Source organism: Sus scrofa, chromosome 14 (genome assembly GCF_000003025.6).
Source record: "Sus scrofa isolate TJ Tabasco breed Duroc chromosome 14, Sscrofa11.1, whole genome shotgun sequence".
NCBI lineage: Eukaryota > Metazoa > Chordata > Mammalia > Artiodactyla > Suidae > Sus > Sus scrofa.
In genome coordinates, this window is record NC_010456.5 from 325,382 (window position 1) to 348,153 (window position 22,772).

Genomic DNA, 22,772 nt, shown 5'->3' on the forward strand with positions numbered 1-22,772 from the left:
AAAAAAGAAACTTGGGAATAAACTTAACCAAAGAGGTGAAAGACCTATATGCTGAGAACTATAAAACATTAATACAGGAAACAAGATGATTCAAAGAAATAGAAAGACAATTCATGTTCTTGAATTAGAAGAATTGATATTGTTGGGAGTTCCTGCTGTGGCTCAGTGGGTAGTGAATCTGACTAGCATCCATGAGGATATGGTTTTGATCTCTGGCCTTGCTTAATGGGTTAAGGATACAGCATTGCCATGAGCTATGGTGTAGGTCATGGATGTGGCTTGAATCCCAGGGACTGTGGTGTAGGCTGGCAGTTGCAGCTCCAATTCAACACCTAGACTGGGAACTTCCATATGCTGCAGATGCAGCTCCAAAACAACAACAACAAAAAAAAGAACTAGAAGAATTAATATTGTTAAAATTGTCATACTATCCAAAGAAATTACAAGTTTAATGTAATCCCTATCAAAAAAAACCATGACATTTTTCACAGAACTAGAACATATAATCTTAAAATTTATATGGAACCACAAAAGACTCAGATTTTCCAAAGCAATCCTGAGGAGAAAGAACAAATCTAGAAATATAACCTTTCTAGACTTCAGGCAATATTACAAAGCTACAGGAATCAAAACAGCATGCTATTGGAACAAAAACAGATCAATGAACAGCGTCCTAGGATCAGACCTTCCTACCTACCCACAGCTCTTAGAGGGTCTCTTGAGAAGGCAGGGGGTGGCTGTGGCTCACTGTGGGGGCAAGACATTTTGAGGTGAAGGTCCAAGGAATAGTTATTGGCATTGGCTCCCCTGGAGGCTACCATTTTGGAAAAATTTAGGCCCATTCATGAGGGCTGAGAAGCCTGAGACCAAACAATAAACAGGGTGGGAATACGACCCCACCCATCAGCAAACAGGCTGTCTAAATTCTTCCCAGGCACACAGCTGTGTCAAATCCCACCCAGAGACAAAGCTCCACCCACCAGAGGGACAAAACTCAGCTCCACCTACCAGTAAGCAGGCACTAGTCCCTCCTATCAGGAAGACTGTAACAACTCCCTGTATCAACTTCACCCACAAAGAGGCAGACATGAGAAGCAAGAGAGGCTATAATCCTGTACCCTTCAGAAAGAAGACCATGTAAAAATCTACACAAAATGAAAAGGCAGAAAAATATGAGTCAGATGAAGGAACAAGACAAAACTCCAGAAAAACAGCTAAGTGAACTGGAGATAAACCTTCATGCAAGAGACTTTAGAGTAATTACAGTAAAGATGATCCAAGATCTCAGAAAAAAACACTAGAAGCAAAGATGGATATATTTTTTTAAATTGTTGAAGAAAGAAATAGAAGATTTAACAATTAAACAAGCAGAGATGCAAAATACAATAACCAAAATTAAAAATTCACTAGAAGAAACCAATAGCAGAATACAGGAGGCAGAAGAATGAATAAGTGAGGTGGAAGACAGATGGGTATTAATCACTTATGTGGAACAGAATAGAGAAAAAAGTGAAATGACCACAGTCTAAAATAACTCTGAGATGACTTTAAACACCACCAACATTTGCATTATAGGGGTGCCAGAAGGAGGAGAGAGGGAGAAAGGGCTGGAGAAAAATATTTGAAGAAATAAAAGCTGAAAACTTCCCTAAAATGGAAAGGAATCACTCGCTCAAATTCAGGAAGCACAATGAATACCATATAGAACAATCCCAATGATAACAACCCCAAAACACATATTAATCAAGCTGACAAAGAGAAAATATTGAAAGCAGCTAGGGAAAAGTAGCAAATAACATACAAGGGAACCCTGATAAGGCTATTGGCTAATTTTTCAGCAGAAACTCAGCAGGTCAGAAAGGAATGGTGTGATATATTTAAAGTGATGAAAGGAAAAACTTCTGAACAAGAATACTGATCTCATTCAGATTTGTAGGAGAAATCTAATACAGCACCACTAAATCAGCTTTACAGCAAATACTAAAGGAACTTCTCTAGGTGGCAAAGAAACTGCCACAACTAGAAACAAGAAAATTACAAACGAGAAGGCTCACCACTAAAGGCAAACATGTAGGATATCATCCCCACAAAATATGATATCAAAACCAGCAGTTGTGAGAAGAGGAGGGTACAAATGCACGATACTGGATATAGGTAATTGGACAAGGCCAATGGGAGAAAACCACACCTTTCTGGACCCCACATTGGTACCCTCCCATTCCATTAAGGAATAAAAACCCCTATAGGACAATAGAGAAGGGGGACTCTTCTTCCCTGGGAGCTATTTGCTTTCCTTTAATAAAGACTTTGCTTGCTTGCTGCCTGTGTGTTGAGGAGTTCATTCTTCGACTGCCGTGAACAAGAACCCGAATTCCGGTAGCATCTTTCTGGTATCAATATTATCTCTGTGCTGCTGTCTGGGAGACCTTGTTGATAGTGTTTGGAGATGGCTTTGAAATGGGCAAGTTTGTAAATGCAGCTCAGCATATGGCAGCTAAGTTTACAGCATTAACTGTCTAACCACGACACCATTGCAACTGAGCAGGACCTATGGGGCATGGAAGCCTTCTGTGTCCCGCCCCCCACCCCAAAACCATTTCTTGTTTGTAGGAATAAGCTTCAGCCTCCTTCCCTGAGTTCCAAAGGGCAGGTTCAAACAGTTGCTAATCAGGAAAGGGAGGGGATGCAGAGACCTGGGAGGAGCAGTCAAGAAACAATAATGAAGATTAAAAAAAAAAAAAAGGAGTTCCTGTCGTTGCTCAGTGGAAACTGACTAGCATCCATGAGGACGCATGTTCAATCCCTGGCCTCATTACTCAGGTTAAGGATCTGGCATTGCCATGAGCTGTGGTGTAGCTCGCAGATGTAGCTCCCATTTGATACCTAGCCTGGGAACCTCCAAATGCCATGGGTGCGGCCCTAAAAAGACAAAAAAAAAAAAAAAGGAAAGAAACAATAACGCAGCCTTGGGGCAGAGTCCTTGTTCCCCCTCAAGGGATACATATATCTTTGAGCTCTTCTGAAGAACTAAATGGAAGATGTTAACTACATGTTGTAACATTCTTCATTCCAGACAGAGGGCCACAGTTTGATAACCTCATCCTTGAAAACCACAGTAGTTCATCAGGAGAAAGTGAGGCCAGATTAATGGAATACAGGCCCTGCACATGCCCTGATCCTTATCAGCAATCCCCACCCTTGAACCACTGCTATAAAATGCCTCACCAGGGAGTTCCTGGCATGGCTCAGAGGTAAGGAACTCATCTAGTATCCATAAGGACAGAGGTTCAATTCCTGGCCCCACTTAGTGGGCTAAGGATCCGGCTGTTGCCAGGAGCGGTGGTGCAGGCTGCATCTTGCTGTGGCTGTGGTGTAGGCCAGCAGCTGCAGTTCTGATTGGATCCCTAGCCTGGGAACTTCATATGCCATAGCTGCAGCCCTAAAAAGCAAAAAAAAATTTTTAATTTTTTTAATAAAGCACCTCACCTGGAGTTCCCTTCATGGTGCAGTGGTTAACAAATCCGACTAGGAACCATGAGGTTGCGGGTTTGATCCCTGGCCTTGCTCAGGATCCTTAGTGGGTTAAGGATCCGGCTTTGCCATGAGCTGTGGTGTAGGTCACGGACACGGCTTGGATCCCGTGTTGCTGTGGCTCTGGCACAGGCCAGTGGCTACAGCTCCAATTGGACCCCTAGCCTGGGAACCTCCATATGCCGTGGGTGTGGCCCTAGAAAAGACAGGGAAAAAAAAAAAATCCTCACCAAATAAATCCTCCTGCTGCACAGTTTCTCAAGGCATTAGCCTACTGTATCCCCCTTTGCCTGAAAAGCAATAAAGTTATTCTTTTTTCCTTCACCCAAACTCTCTGAAATTCAATTTGGTCTCAGTGCATAGAGGCTGGCTGAATTTAACTCTCTTAAACTGGTACTTATAGCAACAGCAAGGCTCATGGTGTCAGCAACCCAAAAGGCAGATGCTTATGATTTATCTCTTTGTTTTTTAAGAGTAGTTTACAACAGCTGTAATTTGGGATAAAGAAGTGTCAAGTAATATCCCCACATCAACATGTGGCAGTTTAAAGTCCCTTATCATTTAAGAAAACTTGGTGCAATGTCTTCCAGAAAAGCTTACCTTGAGGCTTAGAAGAAGAAAATGAGGTGTCTCCTAACTTCAGAGCCTGGACCCCTCAGGTGGGACCCTGAGCTGAGACTCAGGCCGGGCCAGGAGACAGTCCACAGCCTACCAGTTTCAGAGGCTGGTTACTGCACTTGGCTATGAGCTCTCATTCCTGCACGAGTTAAAGGCAGCAAGTTGGGAGCCGTGCATTTTTAGTTCTGTAGCCATCATGCCCCACTGTTGTCTGCATTCCTCAGGCCTCCAAGGCCTGTACTTGCCCCGTTTGAAGACTGAAGAAAGAACTCAGGAGTCTGAGACGGTTTAGTGGATGCAGGAGCTTACGTGTATGAAGCCTGGTCCTGGAGCAATTCCCCACTGTGTGAAGCAGCAAAGAGCCTGCAGGACGTGACGGCAGGCTTCACTCAAGGGGAAAAGGGACATTGCCAGTAATAGGGGGAAACTGATGTCTGGTTGGCTCATTAGTTCCCAGGGAAACCAGCAAGAGGCACACCCTTCACCACCCTGCTTTGATGAGAACAGTCACCAGCTGGGGCCTGGGGCCAGTACGGAGGATGGTCAGTCAGGTGCATGGGTACAGGTGAGGCAGGCACTGGTCAGGCAGGGCATGCACAGAGAGCAAGAGCACAGCCGTCTTGAGTGGCCTTGTTCCCGGAGGTTAGGTTCTTGTCTCGTCACAGAAAGAATTCAGAAACAAGACAAAAGCTGAGAAAGAAAATTGAGGATTTATTTAAGTGAGAAATATACCTCTTAAGGAGAGGTGGGCAGAGAGGCGAGCAGCTGCCCTGCATTTGGCACACTAGTTATGCGGGGTATCTAATTGTATGGGTGGGATATTCACTGGGAAGGTGGGATTTGGGGGTCAGATTCCTTAATTTTCATCCTTCTTCACCTTCCCGAAGGGAGGAGCAATTTTTATCCTTATTGTGTTGGAAGTATTACGGTGTCAGTGTATGATGGGTACTTCATAGCTACCCAGTGTATGATGGGTATCTGCATAGCTAATTGTATTATGATTTTATTATAATGAGGGCATAATGAGCAACAAGTTATATCCAAACATTGGAGATTCGAGCTCTTTTCCACCTTTCTTTGTCTGCCCCCAGGGCATTTATCACCCCAAAAGGTGTGGTTTCCTATGAGTCTGGAGGTTCCGGCTTTTCTTTACCCACCCATGGACCCTGCTGTTTGCATTATGTGTGGTTTCCTGCCATCTGGCCCCATGCCCCCTCCTTCTTAGCTCATGCCTACCATCTGCCTGCTGTACACTTCACCCCTACATATCCTGCATGGCCCTTACAATCTTGGTCCACCCCTCTTCTGCAAGAATCTTGGGGTCAGGTACCTAGGGGGCATTGCAGCTGGGTACCACAGATACAAAACAGACAGAAGGTAAGGCCACCTCTGGTTTTCACACACCCAGAGCCACCCCTCTAGGGAAGAGGGAGGCCCCAGCTCTAAAAAAAACACTCGGTGATTTCATCCTGGTCTGCTATATGGTTCAGAAAATTCAACTTTTCCATAATACAGGAACATGTCTAAAATCATGTCTATGGTGGCCACGTGGTTTTACCCTGGGTGTCTGGACCATAGCTACTTCATTCTGACTCTCAAATGCATTCTTTTCCTCAATGGTCAAAGCAGATGTACAATGCATGTCTGAAAGGCCACAAAACAAGCTGCTTTGGTCAGTACAATGCAAGTTAAACCATATATAAACCTTCTGACTTCCCCCTACTGCAGCTTTTCCTTTTTGATTGCAAATCTTTCAGTAGAAATCACTGCCATCAAAGTATTTGTCCCACAATGCTGGGGTGCTGGCTCCTACCCCGCGTTCAGATTATGTCCCCTTAGTGCTAGGTCCCCTTATATTCACCTCATCATGCCCATTGGGGGAAAACTAATCAGATCTTGTGAACAGACTCAGAGGTATGTTAATGGGAAAACACTTTATAGGCCATACATTTTATCACTTATACCCAATGGTCACGCAAGCATTGTACATGTGTTTTTAGCAGCAGACTTATAAGCAAGCAGTGTCACACATCATGACTGGTTATATATACTCTGTGACAATTCCATTAGATGTTTTCTTCCCTTCCTGAACATTAGGGCAAAAATAGAGCTAACACAATAACTTTCATAAATCTAGACCTCAAAGAGCAGAACTAGAATGGAATATCCACTGAAACATAATATGGTTCTCTCTAAAATGACCCCCATCTCCACTAAATACAGCTCAATCAAGACTAATTTGTCTGCAAAACAAGTCTGGTCAATTGATTATACAGGCTCCTTCAAACTGATGGTGGTGGAATTCTTCAGAAAGAGTCCCAGACTGAATTCCCAGAAGGCCTCTCAAGGCCAGGAAAGCCATGCCAAAGGCCTGCCATTAGGCTCCACCTGAGTGAATTTCTCTTCCTAGAGTTCCCCCAAATTTCAAGATTATTGCATATGTCAGGAGATTTTTTTTTCTTTTTTTCTTTTTAGGGCTGCAGGGATGGCATATGGCAGTTCCCAGGCTACGGTCGAATCAGAGCTATAGCTGCTGGCCTACTCCACAGCCACAACAATGTGGGATCAGAGTCTGTGACCTATACTACAGCTCACAGCAACACAGATCCTTAATCCACTGAGCAAAGCCAGGGATCGAACCTGCATCCTAGTGGATACTAGTCAGTCTCATTACTGCTAAGCCACAATGCGAAATCTCCAGGAGACAGTTTTTCCATTCTCTTGTTAAGTCTGCTCAGAACTCAAGAGTCTCTAATTTATGGAGGAACCAAGCAGAAAGAAAAATATTTCAATATTACCCACATGTGTAGTTTCCCCAAATGCTGTTAAGTCATAACTAACCTGAGAGGAAGGACTTCCCTATATCTGTAAAAACCAGAAGTATTCCAGACAAAACCCATTAAAAATTATAATCACATTCAGCAGTTCACTCAGTAACAAATTGTTAACTTTTTATGAAGCCACCCAGTCTTCCATTAGGACTCTTATTTCTTACCCAGTTCAGCAATATAATCTGAGAATCATAAAACACCTATTATTGTCAAAAGATCCTTCCTACAAATCTTGAAGATGAAACACTTTTGCAAAAGCATCAGAGTACAACAATAACTCTATGAAAGACAAAAGACTTAAAAAGGCAGTTATCTACGTGATCACAATGCAATCAATAAAGAAACCTGGTTAAAATAACTAGAGTTATGACTATGTAACCAAGCAGGACCTTGGGAAGCTTTCCCAGAGTGGATGGTCCCCCAACTCTTGTCCTCCACCTGCTTCTTTCTGTAGAAAAACTTTAGTCAAAGAACCAATTTAATCAGAGAAGTAAAAAAAAAAAAAAACTCAGAGAAAAAATTAAGCAGTCATAATAATTCAGCAAAGTCAAGGACCTTTAGCTCTTCCTCAAGAACTGTAGATAATATTCTGAGCCATGTCTTTGGGCTCGTTTTGCAGGTGCTGAAGCCCCCACCAGATGGAAGAAGTCAACTATATGCTGCCCACAAGCACACACACTCCAGATTGGTTGGAACCAGAAGGTGGATGACACTGACTCCCAATTACCTCATCACCCACCAATCAGGAAATTGTCCACGAGCTGCTCCTCAAACACAATGACTCTTCACTACCCACTCTAAGGGGGGGGCACAGTCCTTGAGGCACCAGCCTGCTGTGTCCCCCTCTTTGCCTGGCAGTTAAAGCTACTTTTTCTGTTTCCTCCAACTCTGTCTCCGTGTTTTTATTTGGCATCAGTGTACAGAGGCAGTTGATATTTTGGCAACAATTATAGTCTTAATCCTTTAAAAACATTAATCTTTAGCAAAAAGCCAAGAAGCAAGTAATTGTGAACTGTTTGCCATACCAGCAAGGAGGGAGACCTCGGCTTTCATCTTCCTCTCCTAAGAAGACAAATGTAGGTGTCCTTACAGCCTGCCCCGCAGTTAATATTTCAATGTTTTATCCTATTTGAAATGACCCAGATAGTCAGTGAATTCTCTCTCTCTCTCTCTTTTTTTTTTTTTTTTTTTTTTTTTGTATTTTTAGGGCCACACCTGCAGCATATGGAAGTTTCCAGGCTAGGGGTCAAATCGGAGCCACAGCCATAGCCACACCAGATCCGAGCTGCATCTATGACCTACACCACAGCTCACGGCCACACTGGATGCGTGAACAACGCCAGGGATCAAACCTGCATCCTCATGTTATTCGGGTTCATTACTGCTGAGCCACGACAGGAATTCCTTTCATGTAACTTTGTTTCAAGTTACCAAAGTCTGGAAAGACTATTTCAGATAGAAATTCCCCAAGCTATTTCTATAGCTTACCTGAAAGCTCTTTTTTTCCCTTCTGCTCAGAAATTACAAAAAATTAAAGTCCCAGGGAGCCCAGGTAGATCATTTACATCTCAAAGTTATGAGAAATACCAGTTCCTTCAGAGAGCTAGCCTTACCAATTACAACAGTCTCACCTGGACACAAAGCAGAGCCATTAGGGGCCAGATCTCTTGGCTGCCCCAGCTCATCGAGGATGGCCACCACAGGGCCCCACATGTGTCCCCGCAAGAGTCACCCCAAGATGACCCCCACACATTTCAGGCCTCACACGTTAGTGGGCACCTCCCCCACCAACTTTCCATTCCCAGTCTTGTGTGTCCAGATATCTCGGTGCTCAAGGGAGTTTCCTCACGGGGACTCCTGGCTGGCTCTGCCAATTGGTGGGCTGCACCCCACAGGCCTACAAGGCCTGTACTCACCCAGCTTCAATCCTGAAGAAATGTTGCAGTACGGGGAGCCCTTCCAGGACCCAAGAATGGGCTCTTGTCTAACACTCGGAATGAATTACCGAGGAGACACACAAGCGGACAAAGCAAGAGACTTTATTGGGAAGGGGTGCCCAGGGGGAGAGCAGCAGGGTGAGGGAACCCAGGAGAACTGCTGTGGCACCTGGCTCACAGTCTCATGTTTTATAGGAATGGGGTTGGTTTCTGGGTCATCTCTGGTCAATTGTCTTGCTCAGCCTGTACTTGGTCTGGCCCAGGGTCCTTCTTAGTGGCTCACATACCTCTCGGCTAAGGTGGATTCTAGCGCCAAGGATCCTGGGAGGTTGTCGTTTCCTCCCTCCTATTGGCCCCTCCCAAGTCCTCCTGGTCCTTTTTAGGACCTCCTGTTGTGAGACAGCTCATGTAAATGGCTATGATCATGCCTGGCCAAAGTGGGCGATTTCAGTCAATGATCCCCCAACAGAAAGAACCCAGAGGCAGCAACAGAGACATCAGTGGTTTAGTGGATGGGGGAGCTTACATGTCTGAAGCAAGGTCCTGGAGCAACTCCCTACTGTGTGCGGTTGACAGCAGGCAGGACCTAGCAGCAGGCTTCGCTCACAGGGGAGGGGAGATTGACAGTTATAGGAGGAAGTGATATCAGGTTGGCTCATTAGTTACCAGGGAAACCAATGAGGGGCAGGCCCCTCACAGCCCCTCTGATACACTATCACCAGCAGGGGCCTGGGGCATGTGTGTAGGGTGCAGGTGAAGAAGGCACCTTCAGGGAAGGTACAGTGAGCAAGAGAACAGCCATCTTGAATGGCCTGACCATATACCTACCAATATCCATTATTTGAAGGTTGGTCTAGGGCCATTCTGCTGCCTCCAAGGGCCTTCTGATCCCTTTTCCTCACCATGCCCCAAGAATCGGATGGTGCTGCCTGCGTGGCTGCACTGAGTCCTCAGATCATACCGTTCTAACAGTGGGTAGCATTTTCCCTTCTCAGTGTGGCCGGTAGGAAGACAAGGATGGCAGGCACCTTAGAGGGGCTGGACTGAGCTTGGGGGGGGAGGGAGAGATAGGAGAAGTGCCCCCTTCCCTTGCAAGCAGTCCCTAAGCCAGCAGGACACCAGGACACTTTTGTCCTTCCTAGTAATGGAGAGAGGCCTGGAGGGGACCCCTGGCCTGCAGCAAAGCTGTTTTGTGACCTGCATGGGATGTATATGTTAGGCTGCACATTTGTTTTTGGTAGTTTTCTGAATCTCCTTTTTACTTTACAGTAACAGCTTAAACAAACACAGGGGCGAGATAAGAAAAAAAATCCATGGAGACACTGGAAGAATACCAGAAGCTACCCGTCTAGCAGTGGGGCTGCCAGATGCTGTTGCCCCTAAGTGCCTGAAGTCTGACTGAAAAGATTTTACACAAAAAGCATTTGCCTTTGTTTTTCGCCTTGTTAGTTTAGACTTAAAAACAATTTTCCTTAATGGTGGATGCCATTAGCTTCCAGATGTGACTGCTTTCTTCTGGGTGTTGATAAAAAGATAAGCAGGCCTAATCATTTTACAGTTTTCTCATTATCCACATGCTAGCTCCTTGAGGCCTCCAAGTTTAGAGTGACCTCCAGATCCTTTAACCCACTATTCCAGCTGTGCCAGCCAGGTGTGGGACTTCAAGTACTCTCCAAGGAGATAAAACTCAAAGCCTCTGGCCAAGATAAGAACTACCAGACCTCTTATTGCCCAACCCATCTCATTATAATGCTTCCTATCCCTCTTGAGAAACCTGACCTACTCCTTCTTACCCCCTACTAGAAAACGTGTATGACCCATTCCTCACCCCACCCCTACAGGGGCCTTATTCACCCCCAACCAACCAGCAAGTGTATTGTAAGACCCCTCTTTCCAACTAATCAGCAGGTCAGCAGTCATATCCTAAGACTTTCCCATTCCCTGGGCTATAAAAAAGGCACTGTGTGCAGTGTCTCTCATCTCAATAAACTTATCTTTCTTTTAACCCAGCTATGAATCTTGAAATTCTTTTTCCAACCCATGCACAGACCACTGGGGATCAACTGTGTCCTGGAGTTCCCGTCGTGGCTCAGTGGTTAACAAATATGACTAGGAACCATGAGGTTGCGGGTTTGATCCCTGGCCTTGCTCAGTGGGTTAAGGATCCGGCTTTGCTGTCAGCTGTGGTGTGGGTTGCAGAGGTAGCTCAGATCCCATGTTGCTGTGGCTCTGGCATAGGCTTGGCAGCTACAGCTCCAATTAGACCCCTAGCGTGGGAACCTCCCCATGCAGCGGGAGCCGCCCTAGAAATAGCAAAAAAAAAAGAAAAAAAAAGAAAGAAAAAAGCAAAACTGTGTCCTGGTGCTCCATAGATGGCTCTAATCCCATTGTGCCATAGTGGGAACTCCCGCTTCCTGTTCTTACTTCCAGCTCGTCAAACTTGTTGCCACAGTCAGGTCAACCGCTCTCCCAATGTCTGCCAGAAAGAGCCCTCAGCAGAGAGGTGACGAGCTGGTGAAATGGGGATTCTTAGTGAATGTTAAATATGAGAGCTGGAAATACATACCTCCTCCACTGCCCAAACAGCTTATTTATTTATTTTGCTGTCTATGGCTGTACCTATGGCACATGGAAGTTCCCAGGCTAGGGGTAGAATTGGAGCTGTAGCTGCTGGGCCTATGCCACAGCCACAGCCATGCTAGCCCTACATCACAGCTCACAGCAACACCAGATCCTTATCCCATTAAGAAAGGCCAGGGATTGAACCTGTATCTTCATGGATACTAGTCGGGTTTGTAACATGCTGAACCACAAGGAGAACTCCTGGCCAGCTCTTTATTAAGTCACCAGCATCTCCCTCCCTCCTCACTCCAAAAGGGATTTAAAGCAACCAGTAGAAATAGACAAGTTAAAAAATGATAACATGAAATTGAAAATCAAACATACAACTTTTTATACCTGAGTTTACTAATCAAATTAGCCCATGCTATCTCTATATTAAAAAATTATCAATGTTTCCTGGTGACTCAGTGGGTTAAGGATCCGGTGTTGTGGCTGCTGTGGCTCTGGTTGCTGATGTGGCATAAGTGTGATCTCTGGCCTGGGAATTTCCACATGCCACAAGACACACACACACAAATCGTCAACCAAAAAAAATAATGTAAGATGATGCTTTGATATCTAATCTAATGATAATTGTTAAGAATATATAATTTTAACACATTTAAATGAGATTAAAGTTTATAATAACTTTAACTAAATCATAAATAATCATTGACTATCTAGCTCACATCCAAGTAAGATAGTATACTGAGATACTGATTGCTAAACATAAATGTAAGTTCATCTACTTTTGGCTTTTTAATTTTTATAGAAAGACAATGGATGTCCAGGTCTACTAATAAATATGTCATTTATCACACCAAAAATGTATGCTATGAAAATCATACATCTCTAAAAAGTTTAAGTTTTTATATTAGGTATTATAAGTAACGTAGAGATGATTTAAAGTATGATGAACTTGGATGCAAAAATCCTCAATAAAATACTAGCAAACCAAATCCAACAATACATTAAAAGGACTGCACATCATGATCAAGGGGGATTTATCCCAGGGATATCGCCAATCAATCAGTGTGATACACCACATTAACAAACTGAAGAATAAAAACCGTATGATCCTTTCATTAGATACAGAAAAAAGCCTTTGACAAAATCCAACAGCCATTTCTGATAAAAACCCTTCAGAAAGTGGGCATGGGGGAACCTACCTCAACATAATAAAAGCCATACATGGAATTCCCATCGTGGCGCAGTGGTTAACAAATCCGACTAGGAACCAAGAGGTTGCGGGTTCGATCCCTGGCCTTGCCCAGTGGGTTGGCGATCTGGCGTTGCCGTGAGCTGTGGTGTAGGTTGCAGACGCGGCTCGGATCCCGCGTTGCTGTGGCTCTGGCGTAGGCTGGTGGCTACGGCTCCGATTAGACCCCTAGCCTGGAAACCTCCATGTGCCGCGGGAGCGGCCCAAGAAATAGCAAAAAGACAAAAAGACAAAAAAAAAAAAAAACAAAAACAAAAAAAACAAACCCAGAGCTAACATCATCCTCAATGGTGAAAAGCTAAAAGAATTCTTGCTGAGATCAGGAACAAGACAAGGATGTCCACTCTTGCCACCACTATTCACTAGTTTTGAAAGTCCTAGCCACAGCAATCAGAGAAAAAAAATAAAAAAATAAAAGGAATCCAAATGGAAAGGAAGAAGTAAAACTATCACTATTTGCAGATGACATGATCCTATACCTAGAGAATCCTGAAGACTACCAGAAAACTGTTAGAGCTCATCCATGAATTTGGCAAAGTCGCAGGATACAAAATTAACACACAGAAATCAACAGCATTTCTATACACTAACTCAGAAAGATCAAAAAAAGAGAAATTAGGGAAACAATCCCATTTACCATTGCATTAAAAAGAATAAAATACCTAGGAGTAAACCTACCTCAAGAGACAAAAGACCTGTACTCTAAAAACTATACAACACTGACGAAAGAAATCAAAGAGGACACAAATAGATGGAAAGACACACCATGCTCTTGGATTGGAAGCGTCAATATTATCCAAATGACTATACTACCCAAGGCAACCTACAGATTCAATGCAATCCCTATCAAATTACCAAGGACATTTTTCACAGAACTCGAACATGGGGTTGGGGGGGTGATCTGTAGCAGCCCAGAGGTATCCTTGGGGAGCTTTGCAGAAGGAAGAAGTCTGGCGAAGCGGATCCCAGGAAGTGACCTCACTTCCCTGGCAATAGGGTCCGACAGAACTTGGAACCTAGGTAGCCAGGCACCCACTTCTCCAGGAGAGGACGGAGGAGGGATGGACTTGCTCTGTTGTGTCCCAATTTCCCGAGGCCGAGGCCTCAGGAGAGGGTGCAGAAGAGAAAATATCTTCGAAACCAGCAGAAAATGGATGAGAACTCAGGGCAGATGTCTACGGGCCTTTGCCCGCGGGGACCCAGAGGTAACACGGGGAGAGGGAGCTCCAGCCCAGCGTAGGGACCTCTCTGATCCCACATGGTAGCCCCATGTCCCCTCCCTGGATGATTGTGTACAGAGGGGGGTTGTGAGGGGTAGGTCCACCTCAAGCAAGAGCAGACTGACCCAAGGTTGGAGGCCTGCTGGGTGGGGCATGTCCACACCCCAGAACACAGCTGGCTGGGGAGAAATGGGGGTGTTGAGATTCAGGGCTGAGCCCTGTGCGTGAGCTGTACCCCCAGCCCTCCAGAGGGTCTCATTCCTCACTGCGGGAGGTGGAGGGGGGAATGTGGTGTCTGAGCAGACAAGGCCTCACCTGATCTGGGAACAGAAGGTTGGAGGGGGCAGAAGAAGCAGCGAGAAGATAATGGCCCCACAGGGCTCTGACGCCTCAGGGCTGGGCCCTCTGCTGCTCACTGTCATTGCAGAGTGCCCTGCCTGAGACCTGCCAGGAGCTGGGCGAGGAAGGCAGAAGGCCTCCTGATGAAATTCCACTCAGGCCACTCCCTGGGATCCATCCTGGGCTCATGGGGAGCTCAACATATCTGGCTCTGGGACAGAGGACAGAGACCACCTGGGTCTGAGTCCATTGAACAGCCTGGCCCCCCCTGAGGCCCAGCCTGAAGGTGAGAGGATGGGGTTGGGGCCCAGTGAAGGTGTGGGGAGCTGAGTTCTGGGCCACACAGTGGGAGTCCACAGAGGATGGTGTTGGCCCAGGAGCAAAGACTAACCCCTGCACCGACCTGGTGGACTGCAGATGGTAAGCTGCTGGGTGGGACTGGTCTGGAAGGTTCTGGGAAGATTGCTACCCTTGGAAGAGCATATGACAAGGCAGGCATGCAGGAAAGCTTTTCTTCTCTCACAGCTCCAGCAGGAGAGCCGGAGCCAGAGGCCAAGACACAACCTGGGCAGGGAGAAACTGCAGCCGCCCTGGCCCCAGCCCCAGATACTGATGTGTGTTTACCTCCACTGGAGGGAAACGTTGCATGGGCTCCTGCAAGACACCAAGGGCCAGAGGAGAATTCAGCAGCCCTGCAGGGAGCGCCTGCACTGACTGCTCCAGCGCCCCCTAGACGAGGTCCCGAGCTGGCTCTGGCAAGAGCCCCAGGCCAATTTCCAAAACCACCTTCTGCAAGGTCCCCTCCGTTCCTGCAAGTGCCCGCCCCATTAGCTCCCCCCAAACCCCAACCACCTGCTCCCCCTCCCGAAATTTACTCTCCTTCCCTTCTCGTGATTTATCTTTGGATGTTTGCTCAATTTCTGTTCTTCTTTCATATTATTTATGGTATACTTTATTTTATGTTTTAAGAATAAAATTAGCAAGTTGGAAAAAAAAATAAAGTATGCAGGAGGATTTGTGTAGGTTACATGCAAATATGCCTCATTTTATTGACTGACTGATTGATTGACTGATTGATTGCTTTTTAGGGCTGCACCTGCAGCCTATAGAGGTTCGCAGGCTAGGGGCTGAATCAGAGCTATAGCTGCCAGCCTACACCACAGTCACAGCAACGAGGGATCTGAGCTGCATCTGCGACCTACACCACAGCTCAGGGCAACACCGCATCACTGATCTACTGAGTAAGGCCAGGGATCAAATCTGCATCCTCTTGGATATTAGTCAGATTCGTTTCCTGCAGTGCCACAACAGAAACTCCTATACCTCTTTTACATAAGGAATTGAGCATCTTCTGATTTTAGTATCCTCAGGGGTCCTGGAACAAATTTATCCATTAGCTAATTTTCTACAAAATGTTAATAAATGGCAGACAGCTACAGCTGTCTGTTTCCTAGTTTTCACTAGAAAGTAAAAATTAGTAATGGTTAAAATTTATAATCAAAATGTAAAAATAAAACTACTAGGAGTTCCCACTGTAGCTCAGTTGGTTAAGAATCTGACTAGTATCCATAATGATGCAACCTCAACCCCTGGCCTCGCTTAGTGGATTAAGGAGCTTAGCGTTGCTGCGATTGTGGTGTAGGCTGGCAGCTGCAGCTCTGATTTGACCCCTAGGCTGGGAACTTCCATATGCCACAGGTGCAGCCCTAAAAAGAAAAATAAATAAATAAAAATAAAACTACTAGAAACAGTAAGAGGAAAGAAAAAACTTTGCATATAACATATGGAACGAGACTGGGATATATTTTTATATGAAGAGTATGAAAGGAATATAGGATGTGTTTTTGTTAAGGAAAAAGAGAGTAATGTCTAAAATAAAATGACTGGTTGTTCTAGAATAAGAAAAGAAAAAAAAAATAAGACAAAACCAAAATGAATAGAGAAAGTTGCCAAAGTTTTGTGGAAAATAACTTTTATGCTGTGAGGGAAAATCTGGCTAAAACTGACTAGATTATGATAAGGGTTTCTTAAAAATAAGCTTTAATAAATGGTGTACTCATGTAAAACTAAAACAGTGTTCTTTTAGGATCGTGCAATGTTTTTACATTTTTTTTTAGTAATATGCCTAGAAAACAAAGATTCTGATTTTTTTTTTTTTTTTTTGGCTTTTTGCCTTTTCTAGGGCTGCACTCACAGCATATGGAGGTTCCCAGGCTAGGGGTCTAATCGGAGCTGTAGCCACCGGCCTACACCAGAGTCACAGCAATCGGGATCCAAGGTGAGACTGCGACCTACACCAAGCTCATGGCAAAGCCGGATCCTTAACCCACTGAGTGAGGCCAGGCATCGAACCCAAAACCTCGTGGTTCCTAGTTGGATTCGTTTCCACTAAGCCACGACTGGAACTCCCTGATTTTTTTTTTTTTTTTTTTTTTAATCTTTTTAGAGTCTCAGCTGCAGCATATGGAAGTTCCCAGGCTAGGAGTCAAATCAGAGCTGTAGCTGCTGGCCTATACCACAGTCACAGCAACTCGGGATCTGAGTGGCATCCGTGACCCACACCACAGCTCAAGGCAACACCAGATCCTTAACCCATTGAGCAAGGCCAGGAGTCAAACCGACATTTTCATGGATACTAGCTGGGTTCGTTACTGCTGAGCCATGTCCGGAACTCCAAAGTTTCTGTGTTTTATCAAAATAATTTCTTGTTCTTCATGTTGTCTTCATCGAGTCTTCAATTACTTGAGAAAACTGAGTCTTCAGTATTAAAAGAGCTAGGGTATTTTTTTTACAACTGTAATTGACCTCTGAACAACCCGCACTTGAACTGCCCAGGTCCACTTATACATATATTTTTCCCCATAGATATGTATCACAGTACAATGAGTTCTGAGACTGGTTGGTTCTGAGGATGCAGAACCTCAGATTTGGATGGCCAAGTGTAAAGTGACATGGATTATTGACTGCATGCGTTGTTGTTGTTCAAGGTTAAAGCATACATACTTTCGTGTTTGCCCTTGAAACCTTTTAATTGTCACTTTGGCTGAATGAATAAGTATTGTTTTGTTAGAACAGCAGATAACTAGATATGAGCAGAGCAGGGGGCGTGCAAGGGTCAAATGGCAGGAAACATACATCTTGTGAACAACGGGGGTCCTCAAGCAGACAAAGAAAAGCAGGAACTTCCAGACTGATAGAAAACCGAGTATGTTGGGTCTTAGAGGTAGACAAAGAAAGGTGAGAAACTGTTAGATTCTCCAGCATCTATCTGATGGTAACTTTTGCTCATTATGCCCTCATTACAATAAAATTAGCCTTGCAGAGAGGAGGTACCCACCATGCACCAACCCCCTGACACTTCCGTTCAAGGCTAAATAAGGTCAAAAATCCCTCCTCCCTTCAGGAAGGTGGAGCTGGGATGAAAATCAGGAAATAAACCCCAAACGCCTCCCTCCCCAGTGAATGCTCTGCCCATTCATTTTTACGTCCCATATAACCAGCTTGCCAAAGAAACACAGGGAAGCAACTCACCTGTGTCTGGCAACGCTCCCCTTGAACGTGTACAAGGTCTTGCTAAATCCTCACTCTGCTTTCTTGACCTCCATCTCTCTTCTGAATTCTTTCTGCGATGAGACAAAAACCTACAGTAACAGTTTCACCATGACCTATGATCCTATTTGATCAAATGTTTTAAACATTTTGACATTTTTGACATACTTCCCCCAAAACAAATTCTGAATGAGGTCTTTTTGATCTTGAACTAACTTTGGGATTTTCCAGTGGGCCCCTGGAAGATCTCAGAGGGGTTGCTTTTAGAGTTCCAGCTGTAGCGCAGTGGGTTAAGAACCTGACTGCTGGAGTTCCTGTCATGGCTCAGCAGAAAAGAATCTGACTAGCATCCATGAGGACGCAGGTTCGATCCCTGGCCTCGCTCAGTGGGTTAAGGATCCAGTGTCGCTATAAGCTGTGTTGTAGGTCAAAGATGCGGCTCAGAACCCGTGTTGCTGTGGCTGTGGCTGTGGCCATTGGCTACAGCTCAAATGTGACCCCTAGCCTGGGAACCTTCGAATGCTGCAGGTGCAGTCCTAAAAATACATTAAAAAAAAAAAAAAGGATGAAGAACCTGACTGCAGTGGCATAGGTGGCTGCAGAGGTGAGGGTTTTTTTTTTTTTTTTTTTGGTCTTTTCATGGCTGCACTCGTGGCATATGGAGGTTCCCAGGCTCATGGTCTAATCGGAGCTACAGCTGCCGGCCTACACCACAGCCACAGCAACGCCAGATCCGAGCCGCGTCTGTGACCTACACTATAGCTCACGGCAACCCTGGATCCATAACCCACTGAGCAGGGTTAGGGATCGAACCCTCAAACTCATGGTTCCTAGTCAGATTCATTTCCACTGCGACACAACTGGAACTCCGACAATACATGTATTTATACAAGCTCAGTAAGAGTCTGTTCTCCTTGTAATAGGACACAATCAGATAAGCCTTTGACTTGGCTTCGTAGCCTAAACAGACTTTAAAGATCAATGTGACTTTCCATATTACCAGACAATTTAAAATAACTTTTTTCTTTTTCTTTTTGCTTTTTTATAGCACACCTGTGGCATAGGGAAGTTCCCAGGCTAGGGGTTGAATTGGAGCTACAGCTGCTGGCTACACCACAGCCACAGCAAAGCCAGATTCGAGCCACATCTAGGACCTACACAACAGCTCACAGCAAGGCCTGATCCTTAACACACTGAGCGAGGCCAGGGATCCAACCTAAGTCCTCATGGATACTAGTTGGGTTCATTACTGCTAAGCCACAACAGGGACTCCTTAAAATAATATTTTAAGTTGACCCTATGGGAGTTCCTGTCATGGTGCAGCGGAAACGAATCTGACTAAGAACCATGAGGTTACGGGTTTGATCCCTGGCCTTGCTTAGTGGGTTAAGGATCCGGCATTGCTGTGAGCTGTGGTGTATGTCACAGATTCAGCTTGGATCCCATCCCGAGTTGCTGTGGCTGTGGCTGTGGCTGGCAGCTGTAGCTCTGATTCGACCCCTAGCCTGGGAACCTCCATATGCCTTGGGTGAGGCCCTAAAAGGCAAAAAAAAAAAAAAAAAAAAAAAAAGATTGACTCTATGGAGCCAAACATTTTTACCTACTCATCCAAATTTAGAAAAGAAAAAAACTTAGCACTGTTGTTTCTGATTTCAGAGAGAGAGAGAGAGCAGTGAGTGATGGCTGAAAGTGAGGTCACAATTTTCTGCTCAGGGATTGAACCTGGGCAACCTGGGTGAAAACCAGGACTCCTAGCCACCAGAGCTGCTAGAGGTTAAAAGCAGAGTTGCCCTGATTTTTGCCCCCTGTTGAAAGCAAGAATGTTTCAAGGAGGAAAAGATGGTGAAAACAGCTACAAATTTATTAATTTTTAGGGCCTCACCTGCAGCATATGGACATTCCCAGGCTAGGGGTAGAACTGGAGCTGTAGCCATCAGCCTATACCACAGCCACAGCAACGCCAGATCTGAGCCACATCTGGGATCTACACAACAGCTCACGGCAATGTCTGATCCTTAACCCACTGAGTGAGGCCAGGGATTAAACCCACATCCTCATGGATGCTAGTTGGGTTTTTAACCTGCTTAGCCAAGATTGGAATTCCTGGGCTACATTTTTATAATCAAAGGAAAAGTGGGGATGGAGAGAAGATGCCCCTCTTTCTCATTCTTGAGTAGACAGGAAGTTTCCATCATCAAATTCTCCTTCACATTGAGCAGGGGAGTTTTTTTGTCCCTACATAGTCAAACTGGGGCTATCATGGCACGATTCAAAATCAGCAGAAGGGGCGGTAACATATTCTAAAATATGGTAAATCATCCCAGGTTTTAGCTTAGTGAGATTTTTCTACTTGGGAATGTTACCTTTTCCTGTATTTTTGTTTTCAGTGCACACAAAGGAGTATTAGCTTACTGACCTCAACCCGCAGGATGCAGGCGTCATTGGCTTGATGTATAGTTTTGTTGTTAAGCAAGTCTGCTTTGTTTCATGATTTTTCCAATTGCTTTCTTGAGTGATCCCCGACAATGGTCTTCCCAGCCCCCCTAAATTTCCCTCTCTATCTACAACCTCCTACTGGAATTTATTAAACTAGCTATTTGATAATCCCACTCTAGTCCTATCATAAGTATGAGGCCAATAAAGAAGAGGATTCATAAGAGCCTGTCTAAAGATTGGTCAAGAACAGGAGTTCCCTGGTGGCTCAGTGGGTTAAGGAGCTGGCGTTTTTAATGCAGAGGCTCAAGTTACTGCTGTGACATGGGTTCGATCCCTGGCCTGGGAATTTCTGTATGCTGTGTGTGCAGTTCCCCCTACCCCCCGAAAAAAAGTTTGGTCAAGGAGAGTCTAACAGAACAGAAGGTATCAGACAGGAAATGCAAAAAGACTACTTTTAAATTCCAAGTGGGAAAGGGATGACGGGTGGAGTATGTAAGCAGCAAACTGTTTTGCGAGTGGAGGCAGAGCTCAGGGAGGGGGCTGTAGAGGGAGGGCAGGTGTGAGGAGGCCCTCACGGGACTGCTCTCAAGCATCAGGAGTAAGAGCACTGCCCAGCTTGGCTGAGATTATCTGGGTGACATAAAGCTGATTAGCAGATGCCAGCAATCCAGGCACCTTGCTGTCCTGGCAGGAAGCTGGGTATGAACTGATGTTGCACTGTCTCAGTTGAGGTTAGGAGCCCCCTAACTGTGTTTCTAGGACTCCATTTCTGGCTGTTCCTGTGCTCAGTGGAGGAAAATGTGTAAGGGATTTTACTGCGTCCAGTGCTGCAGGGCAACGGGGAATCCTGGAAGAGAGACGGCACAGCATAACAAAACACACAAGACTCTTTTACATCTAGAAAGTGGGGGACCAGGAGGCACTCTGTTCCTCAGAACAAAGGCGCTGGGCTTTAGCCCACAGGACTTTTCATAAGGAAGTTGCGTTATGTAGATTAGTGATCAGGAACAGGCATATATAATGACAAAGTTACCTCATAGTGAATAACAAAAGAAGCTATTAGCACTGGTGCATACCTCTAGGGCACAGTGCAGCTGCTTATAGAATAGCACAGTTTATGCATAACTCCCTTATGTTGTCTTTGAAGGAGACCCTGTACTTTAGAACTCTGTGTCAGCAGGTACTCACCTTCTGCAGAGTTCAGCTGTTTAGTGGTCTCCACCAGGGCTTGGTTCCAGAAGGGGCAAGGAGAGGGTCCTGGGCTTCCTTCTTCCTCTCATGGAACCTGCAACCCCTTCCTTCTCACCTTAGAAACAGGCCAGTGGGATGGGGTCAGAGGTGAAAGACAAGATCATGCCTCAGGAAGGGCCCTGGGAAGTTCCTTCCAAGACTGGTAGAAAACACTCATTAGATGCAAAGCTGGCACCGTGCCCCTCAGGAGTGTGCACACACACAGAGCCAGCTCCTAGCAGCCACAGGAGGAGGGTCCCTAAGTGAGGAGGGGTGCTGGCCGGCTGTTCTTCCCTGGATCTTCCCTTCCTGGAGGGTTGTCCCCAGTTCACCATGGCACCTGAGCAAGTCGTTCTCCCAGGAAGTGGCACCCACCCCTTCCCCAGCACTCTGAGAGCACAAAGTATTAATACCAATGATTGGAAATTTCTCGGTGGGCTCCACCACTAAAAAGCATGTCCTCTACTTTGCTCACTGTTTCGATAAAAGCAGAAGAGCCAAACAGATTAAAATACAACAATGTTAATGAGATTTAGAGTTTAGCTACATTCATCTTGTTTCTGAGCTTTAAAGTCAGGCACCTCCACAGGCAAGATTTCTTGTGCTCATCGTTCCTCTCAATTTTTTTTTTCTTTTCTCCGATTCGCCTATAAATTTCGCCGAGTCCTCCAAAACGACAGTGAATCAAGCGCGCTTCAAGGAACAGCATCAATCCCCCGACAGAATTGCTCTTAGCCCGGGTTCTGCCAAGATCAACCACCGGGTGCGTTGGGTTAGCAGAAAACATTGTACGCGAATTTCCGTTCCACTTCACTCGGAAGCGGGAGAGACCGCGAGGAGGCTCAGAGGAACCTGCTCGCGACCCCGCCCTCATCGCCGCGCCGGATCCCTACTGAGTTTCCCTTCCCTTCTCTCTCCGTCGCGCGCACTCTGCGTTTTCCTGCTTCACCTAGTATTTTTCTTGTCTCCACGGAAATATAAACTTCGGCGAGGCAAGGACTGAGGACTAGGGCAGCACGGCTAGCGGCCGAGGGGAGGGTGGGATCCTGTCCTTACGTGGTTGACGTTTTGCATTAACCTTAAAATTATGTTTAATTAATGTTTTTGCATTAACTTTAAAATTGTAAAACATTGCATCAGAATACTATTTATCTTGATCACTGAGTTTTTTGGGGCGCTAAGTCCCTTGGCATTAAATTCTCTCCCCCCCGCCCCTACGCGAGCGCCTCACCCCTCCCAGGCAAGGAGCTGAAACTATTTT

At 45.4% G+C, this 22,772-nt stretch overlaps 1 long non-coding RNA gene across 1 annotated transcript; it reads right to left on the reverse strand.

The window, feature by feature from the left end:
- On the reverse strand, window positions 3,970–22,695 carry LOC106505876. Its single transcript, XR_001300711.2, has 3 exons — window positions 21,470–22,695; window positions 17,828–17,919; window positions 3,970–4,839 (listed from the first exon to the last, which is right to left on the reverse strand). It is a non-coding gene; the product is annotated as an uncharacterized LOC106505876 (long non-coding RNA).